Source organism: Eptesicus fuscus, chromosome 5, assembly GCF_027574615.1.
Source record: "Eptesicus fuscus isolate TK198812 chromosome 5, DD_ASM_mEF_20220401, whole genome shotgun sequence".
Classification (NCBI taxonomy): Eukaryota; Metazoa; Chordata; class Mammalia; order Chiroptera; family Vespertilionidae; genus Eptesicus; species Eptesicus fuscus.
In genome coordinates, this window is record NC_072477.1 from 10,624,011 (window position 1) to 10,649,813 (window position 25,803).

At 44.8% G+C, this 25,803-nt stretch overlaps 1 protein-coding gene across 1 annotated transcript in view; it reads left to right on the forward strand.

Moving 5' to 3' along the window:
* The window catches only part of EFCAB11 (EF-hand calcium binding domain 11), a 129,977-nt gene that overhangs the window by 85,982 nt on the left and 18,192 nt on the right, over positions 1 to 25,803 (forward strand). The gene's annotated exons all lie outside the window — the stretch shown is intronic.

Below are 25,803 nucleotides of genomic sequence, written 5' to 3' on the forward strand. Positions count from 1 at the left end.
TGGCTCACTCAGGCGCCTGGCATTTAGTGCCTGCTGTTTGCAGGAGGCCTCGGTTTCTCTCCACAACGAGTCAAAGACTTTCATCTTCGAGTTCCAAGAGGTCATCGTCAGGGCTTCTTGAATGTCTTCACGACATGGCATCTGGCGTTCCCCCAAAGCAGGTGACTCAGGACGGGGAGAGCAGGAGGAAGCGCAGGGCCCACAGTTAAGGGGCGGGCGCTCAGGCTCCACTGCTGGGGGAACATGAAAGAATTTGAGGACGTGTTTTAAAACCACCACAGCCAATATAAACATAAAACAAAGCCTTTGACGCTTTGTCTAGGATCTGAAAGTGTCTGGGAGCCAAGTTATTTATTTCATTTCTTATCCACAAATAGAAGGTGGATATCAGAATTTCTGTTTCCCACCGTATTATTCCCAGTGCCTGCTAGTATTTTCTTTTTATTTTCTTGTATAAGATAATGAGGTGTGGTGGTAAAAATCCTGAAGTGTTAGCATCAAAAGATGCCTTTTCTCTCTGCATTCCACACTACAAGCTCTCCCCATCTAGAATACAGTTCAGAGTTTACCCTCTCTGGGGAGCCTACTCAATGGAGGCGGGAGGGAGTTTAAGAAACCTGCCCAATTTCCCGAGGAACCAGTGAGCACCACTTACCTGGTACTCATGGGTGGTTAGAAGACAGGTGTCCAAAAAACAAGCCTTCAGAGGAGCATCGTACAATTAAAGGATAACAGCTCCAAAAATGGAACCAGTGACCTGGCCGGCGTGGTTCAGTGGTTAGAGCGTAAGCCTTCAAACCAGAGGGTCGCAGGTTTGATTCCCAGTTAAAGGCATGTGTACCTGGGTTTCAGGTTCCATTCCCCGCCTCAGTCAGGTTGCATACAGGAGGCAACCATCAATGTGTCTCTCTCACATGAATGTTTCTCTCTCTCTCTCTCTCTCTCTCAGGAGGCAACCATCGATGTGTCTCTCTCACATGAATGTTTCTCTCTCTCTCTCTCTCTTAAAAAAAATCAATGGAAACATTATCCTTGGGTGAGGATTAACAAAAAATAAATTTGAAGTGCTATGGGAAGGTCCCTTTATCTTTTCCCATTTTTCCCCAGGGATCTTGCCCTGGTTGATGAAGGAATCAAACATGGTATTTAGATATGAAGTGGGAGCTCAGTAAATGAAAGATCGGATATCAGACCCCCTGGCCACACTGAGCATTGCTAAGAAGAGTCCTCTAAGCAAGAGTCTAGGCCCTAAACTAAGGGAGAAGGGAAGAGCAGATGAAGTCAAGGGATATTTTATGTCTAAATCCACAGGACCTGGTGACAGGTGTGTGATGGAGGGAGGTAGGAGCGTGGAGGAGTGGAGGAGTCTGTGCGAATGGTGGTATGACGTAGAACATGGGGAAAGGAGCAGGTGCAGGGTGGATGACGCCGCCCATCTGGGATGTGTCTGTGGGACCACAGGGAAGGTGTTCTGTCCAGAAATGGGCCTCCAGGTCAGATGGTTCCACGAAACAGAAGTTGTCGCAGAATATCTGGGAGGGAGCCTGGTCCTTAGATGTGGTTCTATTGGTGTCCACTCCGTGGATTGTTGGACAGAAAAGAGCCAACTGGCCCGGCAGCCTTTCTCTGCAGTGCTGTTGCGCTGGGAATCCCTGCTGCTGTCTGTATCCCAGTGTCCTGGCTGAGGAGGGGAGCAACGGGTGACCTCCTGTTTGCAGATGTAGAAGGTGTGTTGTCCTGGGGGAACGGCCCTTCTGTCTGCCAGGTCTCCCGTAGGCTGTTGCCTGGAGCTTGCTTCTACTCACTAGGATTTTATGATTTGGCAATCTTAAGTCTTTCTTTTGGGGGTTTGCTTTTCATGTCTGTATCTGTTTGAAATGTCATTCACTTTTCTTCTTAATAGACAACCACAGATTCATGCATTATTTTCCTGGGGAAATACTTCTAATAAAACTGCAGCTTGGTTTTTCCATGTGGGTGTTGATATGGATGGTTGTAATGAGACCTCTTTGATTAGTCACTTTCTGTCTGACTATGAATTATTTCAGATGTGCCGGCTTCCTTTTTTATTTTGATTGAAAGAGTTATCTTGAGACATAACACACTTAGCTTTTATTATAGTCTACAAACTTTCCAGCTTACTCCCTCTTTTGTGCTAATCTGATCGCATAATTAAAATGTCTGACTTCAGTTCTTACAAATATCTGTCTTTCATTAAGTGAAATCAATCCTGTGTAAACAAATAACAATTGCAGATTGTCCTACCCACACTCCTTTCCTGTGAGGCCTTCAGTGCCTCCCTTGTTTGTTAAATTACAGTTTTTGATAAAACCTAGATGTGGCATATTTTCTCACTTTGCATGATGCCGGTAGAAAACAAAGGTTTCCTGTACATAAAATGAAGACAAGGATAGTTGCCTCGTGGATTATGGAGATTAAGTGACATGATGCATGTCACGTGCTTCTCACAGTGACTGGCGCATAGTAGGTGCTCATTAAATGCTAGCGATGTCATGCTATGCAGCGATATAAAAGAGCTACCAATACGGGCAACAACATAGGTGAATCTCAAAACCATTATGCTGAGTAAAAGAAGCTATACAGAAGATACAAAATGCTGTATTGCTCCATTGATAAGAAATTCTAGAAAAAAGAATCTAATCTATTGGCAGTTGCCCAGCCTGACAGTGGGGAAAAGCCATGGAAATCGAAGGAGCGGGAGGGCATCTGGGGAGTAACCAAAATCTTCTGTGTCATGGCTGTGGTGGTGGTTACGTGATTGTGCGTATTTTTCTAAACTCGTCAAATAGTATACTTAAAATTGGTCTTTTTTATTGTATATAAATTATGCTTCAATGAAATTTATTAAAATAAAATTCATCAGACTGTACACTAAAAAAAATAAAATAAAAAAAAAATGCTAGCGATGTCTATTTTTGTTTAGTAGAAGAAGCTCTCTTAACCAGTTCGCCAGCATAAAGGAAACTCACAGTCCTGATGCCGAGCAATCCGGTGGGCACACGGCAGCCTTATGCTGGGGGGCTTCTCTCCTATGCTTCTCCTACGAACTGATGTGTATTTGCCCCCCAGCCTGTGTATGTTGTTTGTTCTCAAGCCTATTTATGCCCGTTGGACTTGCTATTGTATTTATGTAATTTAATTAAATATTAAGCAAACAGAATGCCAAAATCAAGTTTTGAAGGCTTTGGGAAGACTTAATAAAGATCAGTCACTAAATTAGAGACAGAAAGTAGAATAGTGGTTGCCAGGGGTGGAGGGAAAGTGGGGGGTGGTCAGGAGTTATTACTGAATGGTTACAGAGTGTCAGTTTCGTGAGACGAAGGGTTCTGGCGATGGATGGTGGTGACGGTTGCACAATATGAATATACTTAATGGGCTGAAAAGTTAAAAATGGTTCTAATGGTTAGGTATTATATGTATCTTATTACAGTCGAAAAAATTTAAATGTCGCATTAGCTGTGGGTGAGATAACTGTTCAAGGTTGGGGGAAGGGGTAAGAAATTCAGAGGGGTTCCACATGTGGGTTGTTCTCCAAGGGTCTTTAAGTTTTCATGCTTTCAGGAAACCAACACAGAAAAGTCACCGGGGACGCACTGTTAGGCGCAGCTTATGCAAGAAGGAGAGCGTGCCTGCCCCTCCACGGGCTTCGACAAAGGGCAGAATCTCAGGGATGCGTGCATGTTTATGTTTGAAATTTAAAATTTAGCATTTAAGTTATGGGAATGCCTTCGTTTGGGCCTGGGACACAGACTGGGAGCTCTCGGAATCAGGGAAACGGGACTCACGGAGAACTGAAGCTCAGGCGAATCGAAGCTCAGGCGGGCTGGTGCCGACCCAGCACCATTCAGAGATCTGGCAGAGAGAGGCAATTTGCGTTTGTCCTCGGCCTTGACCAGACATTGGGTGTGGGCTTCCCCAGGGGAGGGCCGTCACCTTGAACAAGGCAGCTTCCCTCAGCTGAGGCCCACAAGGTTCTCCGCTGCGAACGCTCAGCAGGTAGCCGTGTCCGCCCGGGATATGATGGTATGCCAGAGCATCCACAATTGTGTGTCTACATTTGTTGAGCATGTCCCCCTTTCTACAGACTTTTGAAAATCAGCTGATTGGCTATTGTCCAGACTGCTTCAGCTAAGAGGATCTCCACCTCCATGCACAGTCTCCTGAAGGTGTCATTGTGTTTGATCTTCCTTTCCTACAGATGCCAGTCGTCCCATTTGTGACAGAGCCTCTCTGTGGCTTCAGGACAAGTAGTAAATGTGGGTGATGTGTTTGAACCTCCACTGACGTTAGGACTGTCGACTTTTAAATACTCGCCAGTGTGTATTTTGAGATGCATGAAACCTCAGATTTTTGCTTCTTAAATTTCCAGGCCTTTTTGGCATTTGATGATTTTTTTGTGTGTGTCAAATTCCCCATTTTTATACGAAAGGTCATGCCCTATGTATGACCTGTGGCTCTATATCCGTATATTCTTCAGTTATTCTTCCATCGGCCACAATAACTTTCCACCCCTGTTCCTTTCAGACCTGCATTTTCCATTCATTCATTCATTTATTTATTTATTTATTTTTATTGATTTCGGAGAGAGGAAGGGAGAGATAGAAACATCAATGATGATAGAGAATCATTGATTGGCTGCCTCCTGCAGGCCTCCTACTGGGGATCCAGCCTGCAACCTTGGCATGTGCCCTGAACAGGAATCAAACTGTGACCTCCTGGTTCATAGGTTGATGCCCAACCAGACAGGCTGCATTTTTCCTTTAGACCTCATCCCGTTATCCTGATCCTAGTCTCGCGATGTGAATGCTGACCAGAACCCAGGATGCCCAAATTTCATTTCAGATGCACTCTTTCTATCCTGAAAACAGGAGTGCTGTTCATGTGATTTTTTTTTTTTACAACCATCTTAACCAGTTTTAAGTGTATAGTACAGTAGTGTTAACTATTCATATTGTCATGTAACCAGTCTCTAAAACTATTTCCTCTTGCAAAACTGAAAGTCTGTACATCCATTAAACAACGTCCATTTCCCCCTCCCCCAGGCCCGTTCTACTTTCTGTTTCTATGAGTTACACTTCTCCTGGTGGTCCTTCTTATAGACAAGTCCTACAGCATTTATCTTTTCTAACTGGCTTATTTCACGGAGCATAATGTCCTCAAGGACATCCGCCTACATAGTGTCGGGATTTCCTTCCTTTTAGCCAGTTAACTGCCGCGATAGTTTGAATTCAATTAAAAAATATCCGCTGCTTGCGTCTATAGACGCTTATGGCGTACAAATGGTTAAAGGCTGAATAATATTCCATTGTGTGTGTACACCACGTTTTGTCTAACCATTCACCTGGCGACAGACTTTTGGGTTGCTTCCATCTTTTGACCGTTATGAATAATACTACGGGCACGGGTGTGCAAATTTTTATCTATTTTTAAATGCATCGTTTTTGTTTCTATCCGCTTGTAGACGATAGAGAGGAAGCCCGAATCCCTTTGCAAGTGCGACCATAAATACAGCACAGAGCTGCGGTGATTACCCCACGGCGTCTCTTTTCCTTTCGCATTTGGGCGGGTGCTGACCTTTCCGTAGGAGGGCTATTCGGTCTCATTTATCCTCAGCTCTTCATTTCGCCACGTTTTGGTGTTTCCTTGGTTTCAAATTTTATCTCTTTAGGTGAACTGGGAACTGGAGCTTTTCATTTGACTTGTGATCTTGTACATTCTGGAAGCTCATACATGTAATCGTGGAACAAATAAAGCAGCTGGAAGAAATCTTTCCTGAACAAAACCCAAGTGGGGCAGTTGGGCGTGAGCCAAGATTTCAATAGCTGCCGAGGGAGATGTGAAAAGGCTGCCCATATTCCAGCGCCAACAAATCACACCTGGCCCGACAGGAATGCCCTGTGGGTCAGGATCAGATAGAGGCGGGAGACCTTTGCACAGTTCATCGCCTGCCCGCAAGATAAAGCGTTTGCGGCCTCCTCCCAAGGTCTCTGCGCCAGGTTAAGTGCCGTGATGAGGCTGAAGGCAGAGCAGCACTGTGGCTCCGTGGGCCCCGCCGTGGGTGGACACGTCGACACGTGTCTGGACAGACACAAAAGCAAAAGCTTGGGATGGAGGTAGGTTTAAAAAAACATCAAGGGAGTGTCCCAGGTTTTTCATCATTTGTCCGTTTATTTAGCCAACATTAACAGTTCCCTGGAGTAAAATTGCTTCTCAAATGTTAGGTGCAGAAGTCAGTTGGAAGGCTTTTTAAACACCTTTTTTTCTGGGGCCCATCCTCAGAGTGGCTGATTGAGTAGGGAGCAAGCCCCTGTGGCTGAATGTTGAGGAGCAGGAGTCAGCCCGGCAAAGACGGGAGGACCCTGAAAATGTGTGTCTCTGTCTAGCAAGCTGCGGGCAATGGTGTCGCTTCGGGTGTGCCAGAGACACTTAGAATACCAAGGTTAAGAAGACACATCACACCCAGCCGGCGTGGCTCAGTGGTTGAGCGTTGACCTATGTACCAGGAGGTCACGGTTCAATTCCTGGTCAGGGCACATGCCGTAATTGCAGGCTCCATCCTCAATGATCAATGATTCTCTCTCATCATTGATGTTTCTTCTCTCTCTCTCGCCCTCTCCCTGAAAATCAATAAAAAAATATTTTTAAAAGACTACACATCATATCCATACCACAGAGGGGGTTAATAATAATACTTGATACGACCCCATCGTATCATGCATGTGTACACACGTGTGTTTTCAGAGAACACAGCATATGTGAAGGTATAGAGACTGAAACCACGGGACATGTTCAGGGATGTAGAGTTTGCATTACTGGAGCAAAGAGTTCATGGCCAGCCAGCAGGTGTTTTGGGGGAAGGTAGGGGAGTTGAGGAGAACATGTGTCTAGAGAGATGCCAAGAGCTAGACCGAGCTCTGATCATAATGGCTCTGTGTCTCCTGAGGAATTTGATTGTTTTTCTAGCCTGGTAACAAAGGGAATGGAACAGAGAAAATTGGAAGATTCACAGGAAATCTCAAGGAGGTAGAGTTAACAATAGCATTTGGCCAAATATAATTTAGTCAACCCAGGAATCTCTCTCAAATCGCACTTTAGTTCAAAGTTAATCTCCCTAATGTCTGGTTTCTTCCGTTCTGGTCATTATTATACGCTATAGGATGATTTACCTGTTCTTAGAAATTACCCACTTTTCATTATTTTCCGGGTTCTTTTTCTATCTAGTGAATAGACGGCCAGTCATCTTTGTTCAAAATTGCTTATAATAGTTAGCAATTGGAATGCAAAGGCATTAACAATACAAGTATCTTACAAAAACAGGTTTTCTTATTACAACGCATGCTTACAACAGATACTATAGATAAATAAAGAAATAAAATCGCACATAAGCCCACCCACTATCTAGAACGTCTTTGCTAAAACCCCTAAAGATGACCTTTTCAGGCCCTTTTCTGTGTCTATTGCATTTTTCCCTGCTGACCCAGATAGGGTCAGACCTCGCATGTTTGGAAAAGCAGCATAATTTAAGAGCCTGCCAGGCGATGGGCATGTGCACTGGTCCAGCCAGACTCCCGCTGTCTGATACGTAGTCTGTTCCGAGTAACCCCTGTGGCTGCTGACCAACCTGAAAGTAGGAATCAGCCCGGCAAAGACCGCCAGTGGAGGAACAGAGGTCCCAGGCCCCGGGCACTGCCAACGCCGAGCCTCGGAGGGGAGACCGTAGCACCCGCAGGCGAGGGGAGTGGAAGCTGGAGAGATGGAAGCCTTGCAACCAACACCTGTGGTTGGACATCCTGGGGGATAATTGGCCCAGATTAAGTTAGCTAGGAGGGGGGAAAACAAGTAAAGTAAAAAGTCAAAGAAAAATTTAAAAGTATTGCAGCCTGCCTCTAAACAGTATTCCTTTTCAACCAGATTGTGTTAACATGTTGCTTTCACCACCTTGATGTTCACTTCGTTGTTTTCAGCAAATTGCTTTCAGTCACATTGTCTGGATCCAAATTGACAGGATTTGGGGGCTCACTGGGTACGGTGGGGTGCTGAAGGCGGCTTGTGCCCATCTTTTCCCACCTGTCATTGTGGTGTCGTCTTGGTAGCTTTAAATCAGCAAAGGCTACAAATCAGGGCCCATCTTCAGCCTGCTTCTCCCTGGAGCGCAGACGCACCATGCCTTTGAGCACCCATCGCCGCGTTCCACACTGCTTTCCCACGACAGCGACCCTCCCTGCCAGGGCCAGCATGAGGCGCCTTCCCAGAGTTCCCTGGAGATTAAACCTCTGGCCTCTACTTACAACCTTCCTGTATTTCCGAGGTCCAGGTGTCAACACCCAGGGGTTGAGCCCAAAACCAGGTGTTGGGCGGGAGGAAGCAGCTGGGAAGCCCGAGGAGGAGCAGAGGAGTGAGCCGTGCAGCAGGCGCTCAGGGTGGATGTAAAGTTGGATGGGCCAGTGCCCCAGGTAGCACTGTCACAAGTACCCAAGCTGGCCGGTGACCTCCCTCCGTCCCTGTGTTCACTCATCTAACCCAGGGTCAAAACCATTTTCATAAAACCAAGACACTGTTTACCTCGGCTCACTCTGTTGGCATTAACATTGAAGATGCACAAGGTAAAGCTGCGTGAATCGTTCTCCCTGGTTTGCGTGAATCAAGGCAGCAGCACCAAAATGTGCTAGTCGTCATTGTACTCTTCACTACCTTCTGCTCACGGTTTCACTGCAGAATATCCTTGATGGAGCAATGGAGATTATTTTGTTAAATCTCAGTCCTCAAGTGCACATCTTGTTAAGCTTGGGAAGTATCCGCACCGCATTTCCGCTACGTGCTGAAGCACGGCGTTGCTCCAGAAGCACTTGCCCGGTTGTTTAAGTTGAGCTCTGAACTGGCCACTGTCTTAATGGAACGCTGATTTTATTTGAAGGAATGACTGACAGGCAAAACTACCGTTATTCAGACCTAAGTATTTCGTCAACATTTTCTCCAAAAATGAACGAAGTAACCCTGTCATTTCAGGAAAACAACTGACAGGATTTGTTGCCTATGATCAAATTCAAGCTTACAAGTGAAAATTAGAATTTGGGAAATTTGTGTCCACCACTGTGAGCTTGACAGTTTCTCAATACTTAAAGACTTTCCTCATGAGTTCAGTGGTGATATTAACAAGTGTGATTTCTTATATTGTATAATGAAATCTGTTAACATTTAGAAGATCTATATAACTCAGTGAATTAATATTTTTCAGAGAACCAATGTAGATACTACAAAATCATGCTCTGGTAAAAGATTTATTGAAAGTATAAGATACACCAGTGGTTTTTAATATAACAAAGTATGAAAAGTTAATTGATATGGTTTCTATTTCTGTTATATCTAGCCTTTAAGAAACTACCACTTATTGAGTTTTCGTATCAGAAAAGAACATGTACAGTTATCTGAAAAGACTGTGCAGCACTCCTGTCCTTTCAGGAGCGTGTCTGCGTGAGGCTGTTTTTTTTTTTTTTTTTTTACTAGAATCATACCGCCACAACGGGAACTCGGAAGCAGATATGAGAATCTAGTTGTAATGTATTAAGCAATATATTTAAAAGACTTGCAAAAACAAACAAACAAACAAAAAATAATTCTTTCCTTGCTATTTTTGTTTGTTTGTTTTGGAAGCTTTACTTAGTTTCCATAAAAATATCTGTGTCCAAATGCAATGGGCTCATTGTTATTTTTAAATGAATTAATGTTTTAAGGTTTTTTTTTCAGTTTTAATAACTAGTATGGCAAATATTGATAGATATAGCTGATGTAAACAGTAGGATTCTCAATTTTTAAGAGTGTAAAGGAATCCCAAAGCCAAAACATTGGAGAACCACTGACCTAGTTCATACTGACTGCCCACCACGTCCCGGGCCTGGGCTGGTACAGGGATAGTGTGGCGTACTCGTCAGATGTGGGTCTTACCCACGGAGGTAATAGTCACCCACAATTAAAGAGATAATTCCCATAGAGTGTGGGAGGTGCAGTGATAGGAGAAGCACCAGGTGACATGGGAGCCCATTGTAGGGCCACCTGGCCCTGTGAAGGGAAGACTCCCAGGAGGAGTTAATGCCTCTGCTGACTCTCGAAGGATGAGGTAGAGTTAGCCAGACAAAGAGGAGAGGCTGGTTGTGTGGGGTGTGTGGAAGAGCATGGACAAAGCCCCCATGCAGAAGATCAAGTGAGTGTAACCGGAGCACAGAGTGGAGGGGATGGTGAGGCATGAAGTTGAACTAGAGGACAGCAGCCAGACTGTGAAGGGCTTTGTGAGTTCAGGAGTTAACACCTCCTCCTAGGGCACATGGAGGGTCCTGGAGGGTTTTACGACAGGAGAGTGACATCAGATTGCATTTTAGGCAGATCTCTCTGGCTGTAGAGAATGGCTATCAAGAGGCAGGGAAACCCATTAGGGGTCATCGTGGCAATCAAATAGAGAGATGATGGAACCTGGGCTAGGGCATGGCTGAGTTGTTGGAGTGATGTGGATAGGTTTACGAGACATTTGCATGGAGAAATGTACATATCTAGGTGAATAGCCTGGATGTGGTTAAAGCAGGTAGGATGGGATCAAGATTGAATCTAGGTTTCAGATTTAGACTGGGGAGTGGTGATAATGTTCCTCAACAGAGGGAACGCAGGAGGTACAGGTTTAAAAAGGAGAGGGATGAATTCCATCTGGGTTGCCCATGGCTATCCAAGAGTGATGCCCCGTCAGCATTGGGATATGTGGTTCAGAAGCTGAGGAGGGAGATCTGGACTAGAGACGTAAATCTGAGGATCACCAGCATACACTCGGTAACTGAAGCCATGGGCTGAGTGAGAGGTCCCAGAGAGGATATTTAAACAAGAAGGGAAGACTGCCTAACAGAGAGCTGTGGTAAGTACCAATGTTTAGGGGATGAGCAAAGAAAGGAAAGTGTGCAAAGATGTCTGAGAAAAGTGCCCAGAGAACTAAGAGAATCCAGAAACCATGTGGTCATTGAGACCAAGGGAATAGAATTTCTAGGAGGAAGGAGGGGTCAGTGGTGACCAATACTGTCTAGAAGTCAATAAAGTGAGGATTAAGAGGGTCTTTTTGACTTAGCAACAAGGAGGAAGTTGTTGAGTCAGAGAGAATGGTAGGCTCCAACCGCGTGAAGAGTGAGGAAGAGGAGAGAGCAGAGGATTGGTGAAGGAAGGGGGAGAGAGGGAAGGGAGTGAGGAGAGAGACATGAGATCATTGTAATTCTGTGGAAGAGCCCGTTAGAGAAGGATGAAGATACAAAAGAGAAGGGGAAGTCAATAGAGTGAGCTTCCAGAAGGGCCAGGAAGGGAGGGGATTTGGGGGACCGGTGGAGGGAAGCCATGTCTCCATGGAGAACCAAGTTCCAACCAAGGTTCGAGGTGGAAAGAGCATTAGCTGAAGAAGTTGAGGATGTAGGATCAGTTAATTAAAAATGGCAGCTCCATGGTGCTCAATGGAAAGGTTTAGAGGAAGAGTGGGAGCTTAGATTAAAGGAGAGAAAACACAGAGCAGTGAGAGGAAGAAGATAGGGGAGACTGGAAGGCCAGAGGGACTCATCAGAGTGACCATGCATAATAGTTACAGGAGGAGACAGATAGGCAAGATGGACAGAAAGCTGTATCTCATTTTAGATATCGGTAATTTAATTACAACAGTGATCTTATCGTTTTACACAATAATGCATTTGCATCACAACCTAAAAATTTCCCTCAACAATAGTGATTCATTTTTTCTTTTTAACCACCAAAACATCATTTTCTGGCCAATTTAAATAATCCGTATGCATTTCTGTTGTTGGCTTTAACAGTTACCAGGTTAAATCTTCAGTGGTGTTCCTGCCAGGAAGAGTTCCTAGGCAGAAAAATCTCTTCATTATGAGCACATTTGTTGCTTCATTGAGTTGCCTATTTAAAATGCAGAGAACCACAAATTAAATGTAGTGCTTTTCCATTTTGAAAAAAGCAGATGAATGGGTACTATTTCCTTGAATACATCGTGTTTGTTGTACATAATTAACAGTCCAGATTCATAGGCTCACGGATGCCAGTCCTTGCTTGTTGTGATATCTGTCCCTTGTGGAAAGGAATGCTTCCTGAGACTTGCACGTGCCATTACCTGCATCGGGAAATGATCAGGCTGATGGGATGGAGGCGATTGCTTTTGGGGAGCAGTTCCATGGTCAAGAAAGAGGTCGGTCTCCAAAATCTATTTCTCTGAGGTTAATTATGCAAAGGATAAAACGATTTCTTCATTGAAGTGGTAAAATAAACGATCTTATGTAGCTCCGATATAAGATTAACCTTTTGCACTCGGATGTCGAGATTAAAATTACTCTTTGAATGTATCAATAATTTGAAATATAAAAAAATCCAAATAAATAAGTTTGTATGAAAAGAAACTCCAGTTTTTTATTCTACTGCCGCGCTTTGTAAAATCTGGGGTATTTAAAAAATTAAATCCCGAGTAGAATAAAGGAATCGAGAAAAAAGCAAGCGAGTGCAAAGGGTTAATCTATGAAATATTTCCATGTTTCAAGTCTAGAGCCCTCTGCTAGAGAGTTATTGTGTTGAAGACTTTGGTGTTTATTGCAGATGCATTCTTGAGTGACATATCCTAATTTCTCTAGATTCCTAATACTGGTAAATTGGAATACACCTGTGTTGAATATGTGTAAGCGTGGACGGCCGTAGAGTACAAGGGCACCATTAAATGAGAACTCTGCAATCAGTATTTAATGGATCTGACCTGATGGCCAGAGTTTATTTATTTATTTTTATTTCTTCTTATTGTTGCCCCAAAGAGGCCTTGTGTTGCATTTCTGAACCCATACGATGGACTCTCCTGTCAGTATCAAGGCTGTGGAGAGAGCCACCTACTCCCACCAGGCTCATAACTCCACCATCTCTGTTAAGAACGGAAGGCCCTCCATTCTCTCTGGCTGCCTCATCCCCTTTCACTTTGATCTTCACCTGTTCTGATCAGCCTCCTTCAGACTCTTCAAAGACATTCCTGGAACCCCTTTTCCATTGTAAACAAACTTCTTTACATCCTTCCCTGGGGGGTAGAACATTGCATCTGCCTTCTTGCTTTAACGGACATGGCTCCTCCCTGAGAGCTCCGCCCAGTGGGTCTTCGGAGGAAACACTGCTGCAGAAGCACAGTGCCCCTTGGAGACCACCATCTCCCACCCTGTGGGATGCCCTGCTCTTCTGATCACCTGTCATCAGACCGATTTTCTCTCTGCGTCCATGGCACTGTCATCCACCAACCTCCGGGTCACCTGCATCCCATGTAGCCTCCCCCCAGACTCCAAGCCCTGACCTCATCCTGGGTGCTACCTAGCACGTTAGATTTCCAGGTCCTTCCCTCTCTGTTCTAATGACCCTTGTCTCCATTATGTTAGCCATCTGTCCCTTGAGCTATACCTTGGACCGTTACCAAGAAATGCAACATCTCTAACATTTCACGTTCACGTGACTCTTTTCCATGGGTCAGGACCTCTGATACAATGTTGGGTAGTAGCGATGGTAGTGGGCATCCATATTGTGTTTCTAGCTTTTTGTGGAAATGCTTCTAAAGTCTCACTGTGTAGTATGATACTGCTAAAGGGTTTGGGTGGAAGGAAAAATCTCTTATATTTCAAATCTTATACATTTTTCCATTGTAAATAGGTGTTAGACTTCTTTGAGTGTTTTTTCTTGTATATATGTACATGCTCATATTTTTTCTCCTTTATTCTGATATTTGCAGCATTAAATATTTTCTCTCATCCATTTTATTTTCTCTCTCCTGAAACTTCTTTTAGTTTAATGTCAGTGCTTTGCCTTACATCTTCTGTGTCACCTTACTTTTCCTTTCTGGTTTTTCTCCCTTTTTAAAAATCTCTCTCTACTGCATTCTGGGAGATTTCCTCAGTTCTGCCTTCCAGTTCATTAAATCTCTCTAAAGTAGTGTCTAACTCGCCAATTACCTTCTTTCATTCCAAGATTTTCAATTGGTCCTTTTTCATTTCTATCTCCTTTTATCTTACAACCTTTCTTTATCCTGCGTACTTCTTGTTCTGTGGAGAAGAGCCGGAGCAGAGCCCTCTAAAATGCAGGCCCAGGTCAGGTCCCCTCTGGCCTGGGTCTAGAGCTGGTCCCATTGCACCTGATCTTCACCTCCATCAAGACCTGCAGTCCTTTGACCCTCTATGTTTTTCTCAGACCACCAACCTATTGCGAGGCTCCCTCCTCTCCCTGTTTAGTCCGGAGCCTGTGATCCGTCATACCCGCAGCAGTGCCCTGCACCTCCTGGCCCCCTTGATCTTCCATCACCCCCACCTAGCAAGACCTCACCCGTGGATCCACCCGACTCTCCATCTTCCTGCTTTACACTCAGGTTGTTGAGTACCTGCAGAGTAAATAGCATAAGCGGTGTGTACATGCCCATCCCAGCTGGACCTCTGCATCTCCAGGGCTTCCTCAATGGTTTCATAAGCAGTTCTTCCCTTTGTACCTTCGCCTCTCTTCTCAGGCCCCTGCCCCACCATCTTCCCTGTCACTCTCAGCGATGGCCTTGCTCCCTACTTCCTGAGAAAACACAAGTCACCAAAGCAACCATGTCTTTTCCTTCCCACTCCCCTCTACCGTTTCACTGTACACCACTGGAGATGAGGGAGGCGGAGAGTGATGGGCAACCTTTTTACACCACTAGCACTGACCTGCTACTGTGACTCCTCCCCGCCTGTCACATGGTAAAGGTGCTATTTCCCACCCCCTCCCCCCACAGCCTCAGACAAATCCTTCCACCAAAGCTCTGGATTCTGCCCCTTTCTGCTTCCTCTGGGCCTGGCTGCATCCATTATCCTCTCGGTTTAAAGCGCTGCAGTCACTCTGCTTCTCAAATCAAGTCCCTTCCAGTCCACTGCGATCTTATTTCTGCCCCAGGAATTCCAGGTTCAACACTGTTGCTGAAGCCCATGGGTACGTGAGTCCTCTCCGCGGTATTTGACACTAGTGAGCGCGCCTTCTAAACATGCTCTCTGCCCTTGACATCTGTGCTCTTCCTGCTTTCCCGGCCCACTTTCTAAGCCTCCATCCCTACAAGGTTGTCTCCCTCAGAGTTCTGCCCTCTGTTTCTCTTCTTATACGCTCAGTGCTTGGCCTGAAGAAGGTCCTCCATCAACATCAGATTATGTATGCAAATCTGCTGGTTTCAGATGCTCAAAAGTCTTTAAAAGTGTGAGCAAGGAGGAACTAACTTTTCAGAGGGATACACATTTCCCATTATAAGTGATGTATTACTTATTGCAACTGGAGCCCACTGAAGGGGAAAAAAAATAATAGCTTATTTCAGAACTAACATGGCTATACGTTAGCAACAGAAATGATGTAGCTATCTTATTAGAAATACAACAGAGATTACTTAGCAGCTGTCTCCCCACGCTGTCATTTCATTTTGCTCTGTAGTTCTTGGCAGCGATTCTAGAAAAAGAAAAAAAAAAATGATTAAACCAAAGTGTGTTCTCCTGGAGTAAATGATTTCTGTTGTTCTGAGAATCCAATCTGAAAAGGCAATGCACGTCCCATGATTATTGGAAATAGAACATGTTCGAAGTATTTTTTTTCTTTTTTCTTCCCTAGAGACAACTGATTAAACATTATAGCCCTTCCCCTCCCATGTTTTGTGGTAAAGTTTCTCTTAGCTCCATGTTCCGCCCTCAGAGCTTGAGGGCCCACACACCCAGCAGCAGCCCGGGGGCCATACTTAGACCTTGAAACCGCACTTTGCAAAGAGAATTCCGCCCAGAACTCTTCCGTGTTCTCTTTTTATCGCGATCAAGAGATGCCACATGCAGAGCCTTCATTTGTTTATTCATTCATCATTCATTCAACGAGTAATTGCGTTAATAACCACTTAGAGTCATCTTAGGACAGATATTATTTAATGTGTGGAAAGACGCCTGGCAAACAAGACGCTGAGTTTATGTTCTACTTTATTTGGTCTTCACCTGCCACTGTTTCTTCTCCCCGCCTTCAGAGCGTGTCAGTCAGCAGGACCTGCTTTGCATAGTCACACATCGTACTGTTATGCTTCCATCGGTCTCTGCCAGTCACTTTATAATGATCTGTGTTGTGATTTCTCTATACTTAAGCAAAGGGAAAATCCTACCAGCCCAGGAAAAGAAGAAGTTGTCAAAATTAATTGGAAGTCAGGGTTTCGTTGCCTACTGATTTGTATAGTTCACATCGTTACGATATAATTGTGAACCAAAAAGGTGAAATTATGGTCACTTTAATTTTTTTATATATATTTTTATTGATTTCAGAGAGGAAGGAAGAGGGAGAGAGAGAGAGAAACATCCATGATGAGAGAGAATCATGGATCGGCTGCCTCCTGCAAGTCCCCCACTGGGGATCGAGCCCACAACCCGGGTATGTGCCGTTGACTGGAATCGAACCTGGGACCTTTCAGTGCGCAGGCCGACGCTCTATCCACTGAGCCAAACCAGGGCAGTGGTTGGCAAACCGCAGCTCGCGAGCCACCTTCGGCTCTTTGGCCCCTTGAGTGTGGCTCTTCCACAAAATACCACGGCCTGGGCGAGTCTATTTTGAAGAAGTGGCGTTAGAAGAAGTTTAAGTTTAAAAAATTTGGCTCTCAAAAGAAATTTCAATCGTTGTACTGTTCATATTTGGCTCTGTTGACTAATGAGTTTGCCGATCACTGGGCTAGGGCATGGTCACTTTAATTTTTCTTGACCTGTCCAAGAAAACGCATATGGCTAAAAGAGGGGTAGATGAGACACGTGAAGGTTTTGTGGGGAAAATGATTAATGTTCCTAATCTGCTGGCTTTATCTGTGTGCCCAAGACAGCACAAGGCAGAACTGAATGCGGTGCCTAGCCTAGGGGAAGAACTCATGCATGTTAGTTCAGGAATGTAAAATCATGGCCCACGGTAACAGAAATGTGTAACTAGGCTGGATGGTGCTGTTGGTTATCGATCCAGGAGGTACAGAAATTGAGAGTGAGCATTAGAAGCTTTTCAAACAGTTTGAAATTGTCACAGTGGTGAACTCGTCTCATTGAAGAGGGCCTAGACCAGCGGTCGCCAACCTTTCAGACCTCACAGACCACCAGTGCTCCACGGACCACCGGCTGGCGACCGCTGGTCTAGACCACTTCAGTCCTGCAAGGCTCAGTGGCGATACGTGGTGCACGTTGCATTGTCAGTCATCACATGCAGTAGGACCCTATTACAACATGTGGTATTTTATGATTAGTTTGACAACTGTATGCTAGAAGTGCAGGAAAACCTGTGAAAATATAAGAATTTATTTTAACATATATATGTGTATATATATACATATGTGTATATATATATTTATGTTATTGATTTCAGAGAGGAAAGGAGAGGGAGAAAGAGAAACATCAATGATGAGAGAGAATCATTGATCAGCTGCCTCCTGGACGCCCCACACTAGGGATCGAGCCCACAACTCAGGCACATGCCCTTGACCAGAATTGAACCCAGGACCCTTCAGTCCCCAGGCCAACGCTCTATCCACTGAGCCAAACCGGCTAGGGCAGCATTTATTTTTATAACATATTGACACATTTTCATTTAAAATTTTTTTTCATTTTATTAACATTATTAGTTAATTGGGGAGGTAAAACTTTTATATTAGTTATGTTCACCCTCAATTTGCCGAAGGTAAAACTAGCCTGCCTGGAGTTTTTGTTGTTGTTTTTTGGTGAGAAAATATGTTTTCTGAATGTGGCGAGAATAACCACGTGGGGAAGATGGAAGTGATTCTGAAGAAACACCCAAGAGCTCATGTTGATTTTCCTCAAAACTATGATCCCTCACACACTGAGGTCCGTTTATAGCTGTTATTGATGCCGACATCCTAAAAATAGTACTTAGTTACTTGTAGAGATGTACTTACTGGCTATGAAGCAATGGAGCCATCAAAATGTATGGGGCATTTACTTATAAAAATTAAGTGTAAACCCACAAGAATGTATTGAAAGAAAGGATATGGGTCAAAAAGCTGATGGACACAGATGTTCCATATTTCACATATAAGCTGTAGGGTACTCCAGGCTTCTTAACAAGTCGCATTTCAGCTGCCAAGACTACAGTCCATACACAGCCGCCGAGGCCTTGGTGAAGGACTGTGGCAGAGGGTTTGCTTGGAAAGGTTGGGTGAGTCTGCAGCACAGCAGGTAGCTCACTGCTACTTCCAGGGCCTCCTCGCTCAGCCCACTCAGGGACCGGCTAATGACAGGGAAGACTGACTCACGGAGCAATCAGAGCCAGCACCAATAATTTTTAACTGCAGCGTGATAATTTCACTTTATTCCTGTGCATGTGCAATTGGCCCGCCATTGTGATATGAAGGAAGAATTCCCGTCCACGGCTTTGTTGCTGACAATCAACTAAGTCTGAACTGAATAAAACAGCTAAGGATTACATCATCAACAAATGTGGTTTGGCGTTTACGTTTTGTGGAGGAGCGTGTTCTGAGGGTGCAGGAAACATCGTGGAGTTTGAAACCCTGATTAAGAGCCCATGTCAGGATATAAATCACTGTGCTGATTCTCTCATGAGGGAGTCCCTCGATGAGGACCGTCGGTGGAACTAAGTGGTGGGCTCTGTGTCATCCTGAACATCATGCATTAGGGAAACGCCGGTCATGTGATCCTGTGGAAGGATCTCCAGCAGCTGTTAGCGTGTGCTGAGGAGTGATGATAACCGAGAAGACAAATGTTGGAGAACGTTTGATCCACAGACCAACTCAGTGTTTCTTGCAAAACCAGACGATAGGCTGGTCCCGGCTTGTTGAAGACATGAACTGGACCAGCAGGACTGCTCATGTGTCTCAGATCTTCAGCACCTTTAATGATCTCCGTACTTTCATAGAAGGGAGAATGCACCCTGGTTTTCAATGGCAGATAAGATTAAAGGGCAAAAATGGAAGTTAGAAGCTCGGAATAAAAGTTTCTACAGATTATTATGACACATGTTCCATAATTTAACACGGATCAGTGACATAGGTGGTGATCTTGATGTTGCACATCTGTGAAAAGCTATCGTGAACACTTTAGAGTTTGATAAAGCATTTCTAATTTTATTTTCCATCAAAAGAAGGTTGATGTCTTAAAAAAAAAAAAAAAAAAGCATGGATCCAGAATCCATTTCTCTCATCAAAAGATAATTTAAATTTAACTGTAACTTACAGGATACATTGCTGGAACTGACTTCTAGTGAAAGCTTGCACTTTCTCCTTTTAATTTTATTTCTTTTATATTATTGATTTTTGAGAGGGGTTGGGGAGAGAGAGAGAAACATTAATTTGTTGTTCCACTTCGGAATGCACCTTGGTACGTTGGAGCGATGCTCTAACCTGTTGAGCTACTGGCCAGGTAAAGTTTAAAAATGAATAAACTGAACTCACTGAAATTGCTCAAAAATCTCTTATTCTATTCCATTCTATGAGACTAGTTTCTTCCTTTCTCTTTCCCTCCTTTCCTTCCTTCCTTTCTTCCTCTTCTTCTTCTTCTTCTTCTTATTATTATTACTAGAGGCCCAGTGCATGAAAATTCATGCACTGGAGTGGGGGGGGTCCCTCAGCCCGGCCTGCTTCTTCTCACAGTCCGGGAGCCCTCAGGGGCGGGAGGTGACCCGGCGATCAGGGGAAGGCGATGCCCCCATCACACCTCTGCTGCTGCCACTGCTGACAGCGCAAGCCTTGGCCAGCCATGGTTACCTGAGCCTCGGGCAGCCCTGGGCGGCTGGGCAGCCGGTATCCAAGGTTGCCTCGCCTCGGGCTGGGCAGCCGACATCCGAGGCTTGCCTGTGCCTCGGGCTGGCCCTGGGCAGCTAGGGGGCTGAGGGGACTGGGGGACTCCGGAGGCAGGTGCCCTGGCGGGGCTGAGGGGATTGGGCGCTGCCATCTTGTGGCTGTGGGCGCCACCATCTTTGAGGGCATGGCAGTCAGTTAGCATATTCCCTCCTTATTGGCTGTGGGTGCCACCATCTTTGTGAGGGTGTGATGGTCAATTAACATCTTCCCTCTTTATTATATAGGATTCTTATTGTTATAAAGACAGAAACAGTTTAGATATACATTATACTCTCCAGGTAGCCTTGTTGGCAATCCCATCTAGATTAGATAAAGTATCAAGCAAGAAGCAACTCAGTTTGTCATATTAAAAACTTTGAATATTTATATACACTTTGCTCATTCAAAGTGTATCTATAGACATTTAATATGGGGATTTACTTTCCCCTTCAAAATGAAAAAAATGTTACAAGTGTAATAGTGGGCCTATATATCAGTTGCCTCTGTGCACACTTTCAATGAATAAACAACATGTACAATTTCATACTTCCCCCCCCCTTTATTATGTTTACCCTGGTGATATTTATTGCAGGGTAATTTCCTATTTGTTGAACTAATAATACAAAACTACAGCTTTTATCGTGTCTTTTTTTAATTTTGTTTTTCTAGTAATTCATTTTTATTAATTTTTACCAAGTATCAGTTTGCAACAGACTGGAAAAAATTTAACAGTGCCCTTTACCGCAGAGAATTTAAGCAGCACTGACTTATGGGACTGAATATAAAATGAGGCTTTTCTTGTAAACATACCCCTCTGGAAAGCATCAGTTCTCTTACAGAGTCGCTCAGACTACCAAGCATGCTCTCCGTTACTTTGTTTTGAACAAGAAAATAGTAGTTGAGCCTGAGACAGCCTCCTCCAGTTTGAGGTTTTGATGCTCACAGAGGTCACTTGACGAAACTGGCAAATAAAGGAGGAAAGGAAGTTAACACAGATGCAGTTTTTATGCCTGGTCTTGTAAACTCATCATTGCAGATACTGGCCATCATTGTAAACAAGCCTTTAAACATCATGTTAAAAGCAATACCCTAAGTCCGTGGTCGGCAAACTGCGGCTCGCGAGCCACATGCGGCTCTTTGGCCCCTTGAGTGTGGCTCTTCCACAAAATACCACAGCCTGGGCGAGTCTATTTTGAAGAAGTGGCGTTAGAAGAAGTTTAAGTTTAAAATATTTGGCTCTCAAAAGAAATTTCAATCGTTGTACTGTTAATATTTGGCTCTGTTGACTAATGAGTTTGCCGACCACTGCCCTAAGCGATTACATATCGGAAAAATACAGATGTGTATCTCATATTAAATGGGGTAGGGGAGACCCAAAACACCCCTTTTATAATGTTACACAAATAGCTAGTAAGTGGCTTTAGGTAAGCATTTCTAGTGTCAGTAACAGGCATGGAATGACTAAGTCCTCTGCCCCAGGCAACTTTAACAGATGTGAGGATGACATGCCCCGAACACCGGAGTCAGTGTCTCAAAAGTGGCTCTGTGTGATACAAAAACAGTTATCTGAAGGCGCATGGCAAGAATGAATAAGATTATTTGGTGAGACTTGGTCATGGAAGAAGCAGGGTATGTTGGTGGTGAGCCATGATCCCTCAGCCCCGAACCCCCTCCACACTCTGCATGCTGAGGCCTGGACTAAGGCTGACATCACGGTTTCCTCACCAGCTGCCTCTCATCAGGCTCGTCCTCCCGGGTGCAGGGGATCCGGACGCTGCAGGATGGAGAAGCCATGGCTCCTTCCTGTCTACTCCGTTCCCGGGAGGGTCGCCCGGCAACAGCTCTTCACTCCAGCACCTGCCATTGGTTCTAGTTCCCGTCGTTTCCACCCCAGCCCAGCCTCCGGCTCTGTCCCCAGCGTCTGGTCTCAGCTTCCCAGGACTTCCCACAGGCCTTCTAGGTCCTTCCAACCTCAGTCTCTTTTTCTCGTGGTTTCTCAGCCCTGCTGATGATTGAGGCTTCATGTATTCATCATCACTGCCATCTTTTTTACCATCTTCTTTTGTTTTACATTCACTATTATTTTGTGTAAGTTTCAGATGTGCAGCATCGTGGTTAGACAGTCATGTACTTTACAAAGTGTTCCCCCCAATATTTCTAGTACCCACCTGGCACCGTACATAATTATTACAATACTAGTAGCCCATCGCATGATATCGCACGCAGTAGTCTGCCCGCCGCTTCCGCAGGAGCCGGGAGGGACCCGTGCCGATTCCACGGGAGGTGGGAGGGAGCCGCACCTCCTGCTTCCATGGGAGGCGGGCCCGCCGTCTCCTGTCCGGGCGTCTCCTGTCCGGGCCTGCGCTCGGCTGCAGAGGGTGCGGGCTGGCATCCCTGTCCCTGTCCGTGTTCGCTCCGGCTCCGGGGGGCCAGCCCGAGCCGGGGCACAGCGGCTCGCTGGCCCCCCTGTCTCTGTCTCCGTCTCCGCTCCAGGCCTCACCTGCACACGCAACCTCCTCCTGTCTGGTCGTGACCCATTACAGCGTCCTGGCCTAATTTGCATATTTTCTCTTTATATAGATAGATGACTAACTATATTCCCTATGCTGTAGTTTACAGCCCCATGACTGTTTTTGTGCCCCATTGGAGGGAATGCAGATTGGTGCAGCCAGTGTGGAAAATAGAATGGAGGTTTCTCATAAATTAGAAATGGAACTGCCTTGAACTGACAATATGATGTTTTTTAAAGCAAGTTTTCCCTTATTGTCCAAACCAGTCTTCAATTTTTAGAAATTTTATGGAACAAATTATCCTACTATTACTTGAAAGTGTATTAAATATGTAAATTAACTTGAAATATTGCCATGTTTATGATAGTTTTTCTTCTATAGGATATTTGTAGCTTATTTTTATTGGGCTGATATAATCCATCTTAGGTTCGTTACCAATAGGTACTCAATAAATGTGTATTAGGTACTGATATACGTTGACCTTGTTATAAGGGAAATGTATTTCAAAGCAAAATTTTTAATAGTTGCTATTGTTAAAGAATGCTATTGTTAGTTTTGAATGTATTTCATATGGTAAATATTCTTGAATTATTTTATTTCCAAAATTCTTAGTAGATTCCTTTGAGTTTCCTGGGTTATATATATCATCATGATTTCAGCATCTAGTGACTTTTATTTTCTGTTAATTTTCTTACTTGTTTTTTCTGCCTTATCGCCATGGCAAGACCCTCCAACAAACAGTGTATTAAATAACATGTATGACTAAGCATGTCTTTGCCTTGACCTTGCTTTTGGGAAACATGTCACTACTGTTTGTAGCTGCACTAAAAACAATTTTGGCTTTTTATTTTAAAGGTTTTGTTTTATTTGGTTTTCAGAAATGAAAAATCAAGACTCTGTGCCACATTGTATAAAATTCCCCTTTTAAGCCATCTGATATACAAATAATTACGGGTTTCAGCAAAGTATGCCTGGGGTGGATTAACTGTCTTTGATTACTTCCCATTTCTGGTTCACACATTTTTCATCTTTTGCTCTGAACTTCCCAGGCTTTTCTTTTTGAGGAGACGGGCACTCATCCGCCTCGTTGCCAAGGCTTTTGGAGACGATCACGTTCTCCCCTGGAGTCCGGCGCTGCCTCTGATCTCCTCACTCGCTTTTCCCCTGGACACGCATTGTTTCCTAAGATGCTCTATCAAGTCAGTCAGAGCCCTAATCTTCAGGAAGTTCCAGGAGCCCTTTTCTCCTCTCACCGTGTACTTCCTCCCCATTGCTCAGAGCGATCGACACAGTATTAATTAAAGAGGATTTTATAAAGAAACCCCTCTAATTCTGATACCCGTGCTTCTGTTAAATTCAAGTTTTTGCTAAGGGCTCTTTTCTTAAGCACCACCCGGCATCTGGGGGAGAAAACATCATTAGGAACTTTAATGGAAACGTTTGAAATGTACACTTACGACAACATTTCGAAGTGCTAGTATTTTGAAATGTTCTTGGGCTTTTTCTCCCCTGGCCCCCGCTACTCTCCTGCGGGGCTCTGGGGAGGATGCTGGAGGTGATGCCGTGATCAGGGCATTCCAGGTCCAGGTCTTATTCAGCCCGTAATTCTGCGTGGCTGTGGGAAGCTTTCCAGCGACTGCACAGCAATGGGATCGGGGCCCAGAGTTTGTCCCATTCCCTCACATAAGAGGAGACTGATTGAGGAGTTGGAGGTGAGGAGTCTCCAAAGTCGAATTTATTCCTAGGCCGGCAGGTCGTGTGTACATAGCTTTGAACTCGAGGTGTTCTGCAGCTTGGCTCTCCTTCTGTGTAACACGAGACCCGCGATCTCCGAAAGCCCAGAATTGTTAGCTAGGCGTAGAGGCCTGGCTTATTCCCCGGCTGGTTTGGCTCAGTGGATGGAGCATCGGCCTGCGGACCGAAGGTTTTCCCCGGTTCAATTCTGGTCGAGGGCATGTACCTCTGTTGCAGGCTCCTCCCCAGCCCGGGCCTTGGTCAGGGCACATGCAGGAGGCAACCAATCGATGTGTTTCTCTCACATGGATGTTTCTCTCTGTCTTCCCTCTCTTCCACTCTCTCTAAAAATCAATGGAAATATATCCTCAGGTAAGGATTACAAAAAAAGAGAGAGAGAGAGAGAGAGAGAGAGAGAGAGAGACCTGCTTTTCTATTCTGGTTATGTTGTCAACTGGATATGTAACGTTAGGAAAGTTGCTTGATGCTTCTGAGCCTCAGTTTCCTCATCTGTAAAGGGAAAAGAGCCGGCAGGGTGATTCCTACAGTCCCTTACAGGAAAAAGGGACTAGTGCTGTAACTCTGGAGGGAGGGTCAGAATTGGGGAGCATGGTGGAGCGTTAGAAGTGGCCTTTCTCCCAGTGCACCGGGGCGGTGGGACTGACAGGTGGCAGGCCTGAAGACCGCAGCTCAGCAGGTCACGTAGCTGTGCAGGGGGCGGTGGTGGGCTGGGACACAGAGAAGCCACGGGAAGAAAAGGTGTGACAGTTCTGTATGGTGCTGTGAAGCTCAGGGTTGTTCTAGCCCCGTGATTTGGTCCAAACCAAGAAAAAGGTTTTGTTTAGTTTCCTCTCCCCCGGGGAGGTGTTTTCAGAACAACTTCCATACAGGGATGTATTTCTTACGAAAGAGTGTCGAGTGAGCCGAATAGTCAGACCATGCGGTCACGGAAAGGCGGGGGCCGCTGGGAAATGCACCCAGACAGGGCACCCTGGGACCCGCTCCTCTCTCCAGATTGGAACACACATGTTTCTTGAAAGGTTGTAGCCGTAACATCTCTCTTTTTCATTCCTTTCTTATAAACTCATGTTATGTAAGCCCTCAGAGTGCTAAATGTTTTTCCTTTGTTGGCCATCGCGCTCAAGATGATTTTATCAAACATGAATTTTCCCTGGGCTATCAGCTGCGTGCCAGGGAAGCTAGCGGAATCACAGAGAGGTGGCCGTGTGTGTGTGTGTGTGTGTGTGTGTGTGTGTGTGTGTGTGTAGGACTCGGGCACTCTGCTCTGTGTGCCCACGCAGGTGTGCATGTGTATGGGGTGGGGGACACCTGGTTACAAAAGGGACAACTGCTCCTTCTAGAATATTTTGAAAATAGGGAAAGGTAGGAAAGAGGAAATAAAACCCAACCATGTTCCTATCAAACCAAAGATAATCATTGTAAGTATTTTGGTATTTATTTTTCCGGTTTCTCTCCATGTTCTTCCTATTAAAATAAATGAGAGTTTTATAGCCCATGCTTTTCTATTATTTTGCTAGTTTCACTTTATAAATAACCCTACAATCAACATAGTTGTCTGCACTTTGAAGTTATTTTCTTAGGAGAGGTTCCTAGATGTGGGAATACCATATTAGAGACTCTGAATTTATTTTGTCATTTTTATGACTCCTGATTCTTCTTCCTAAATCA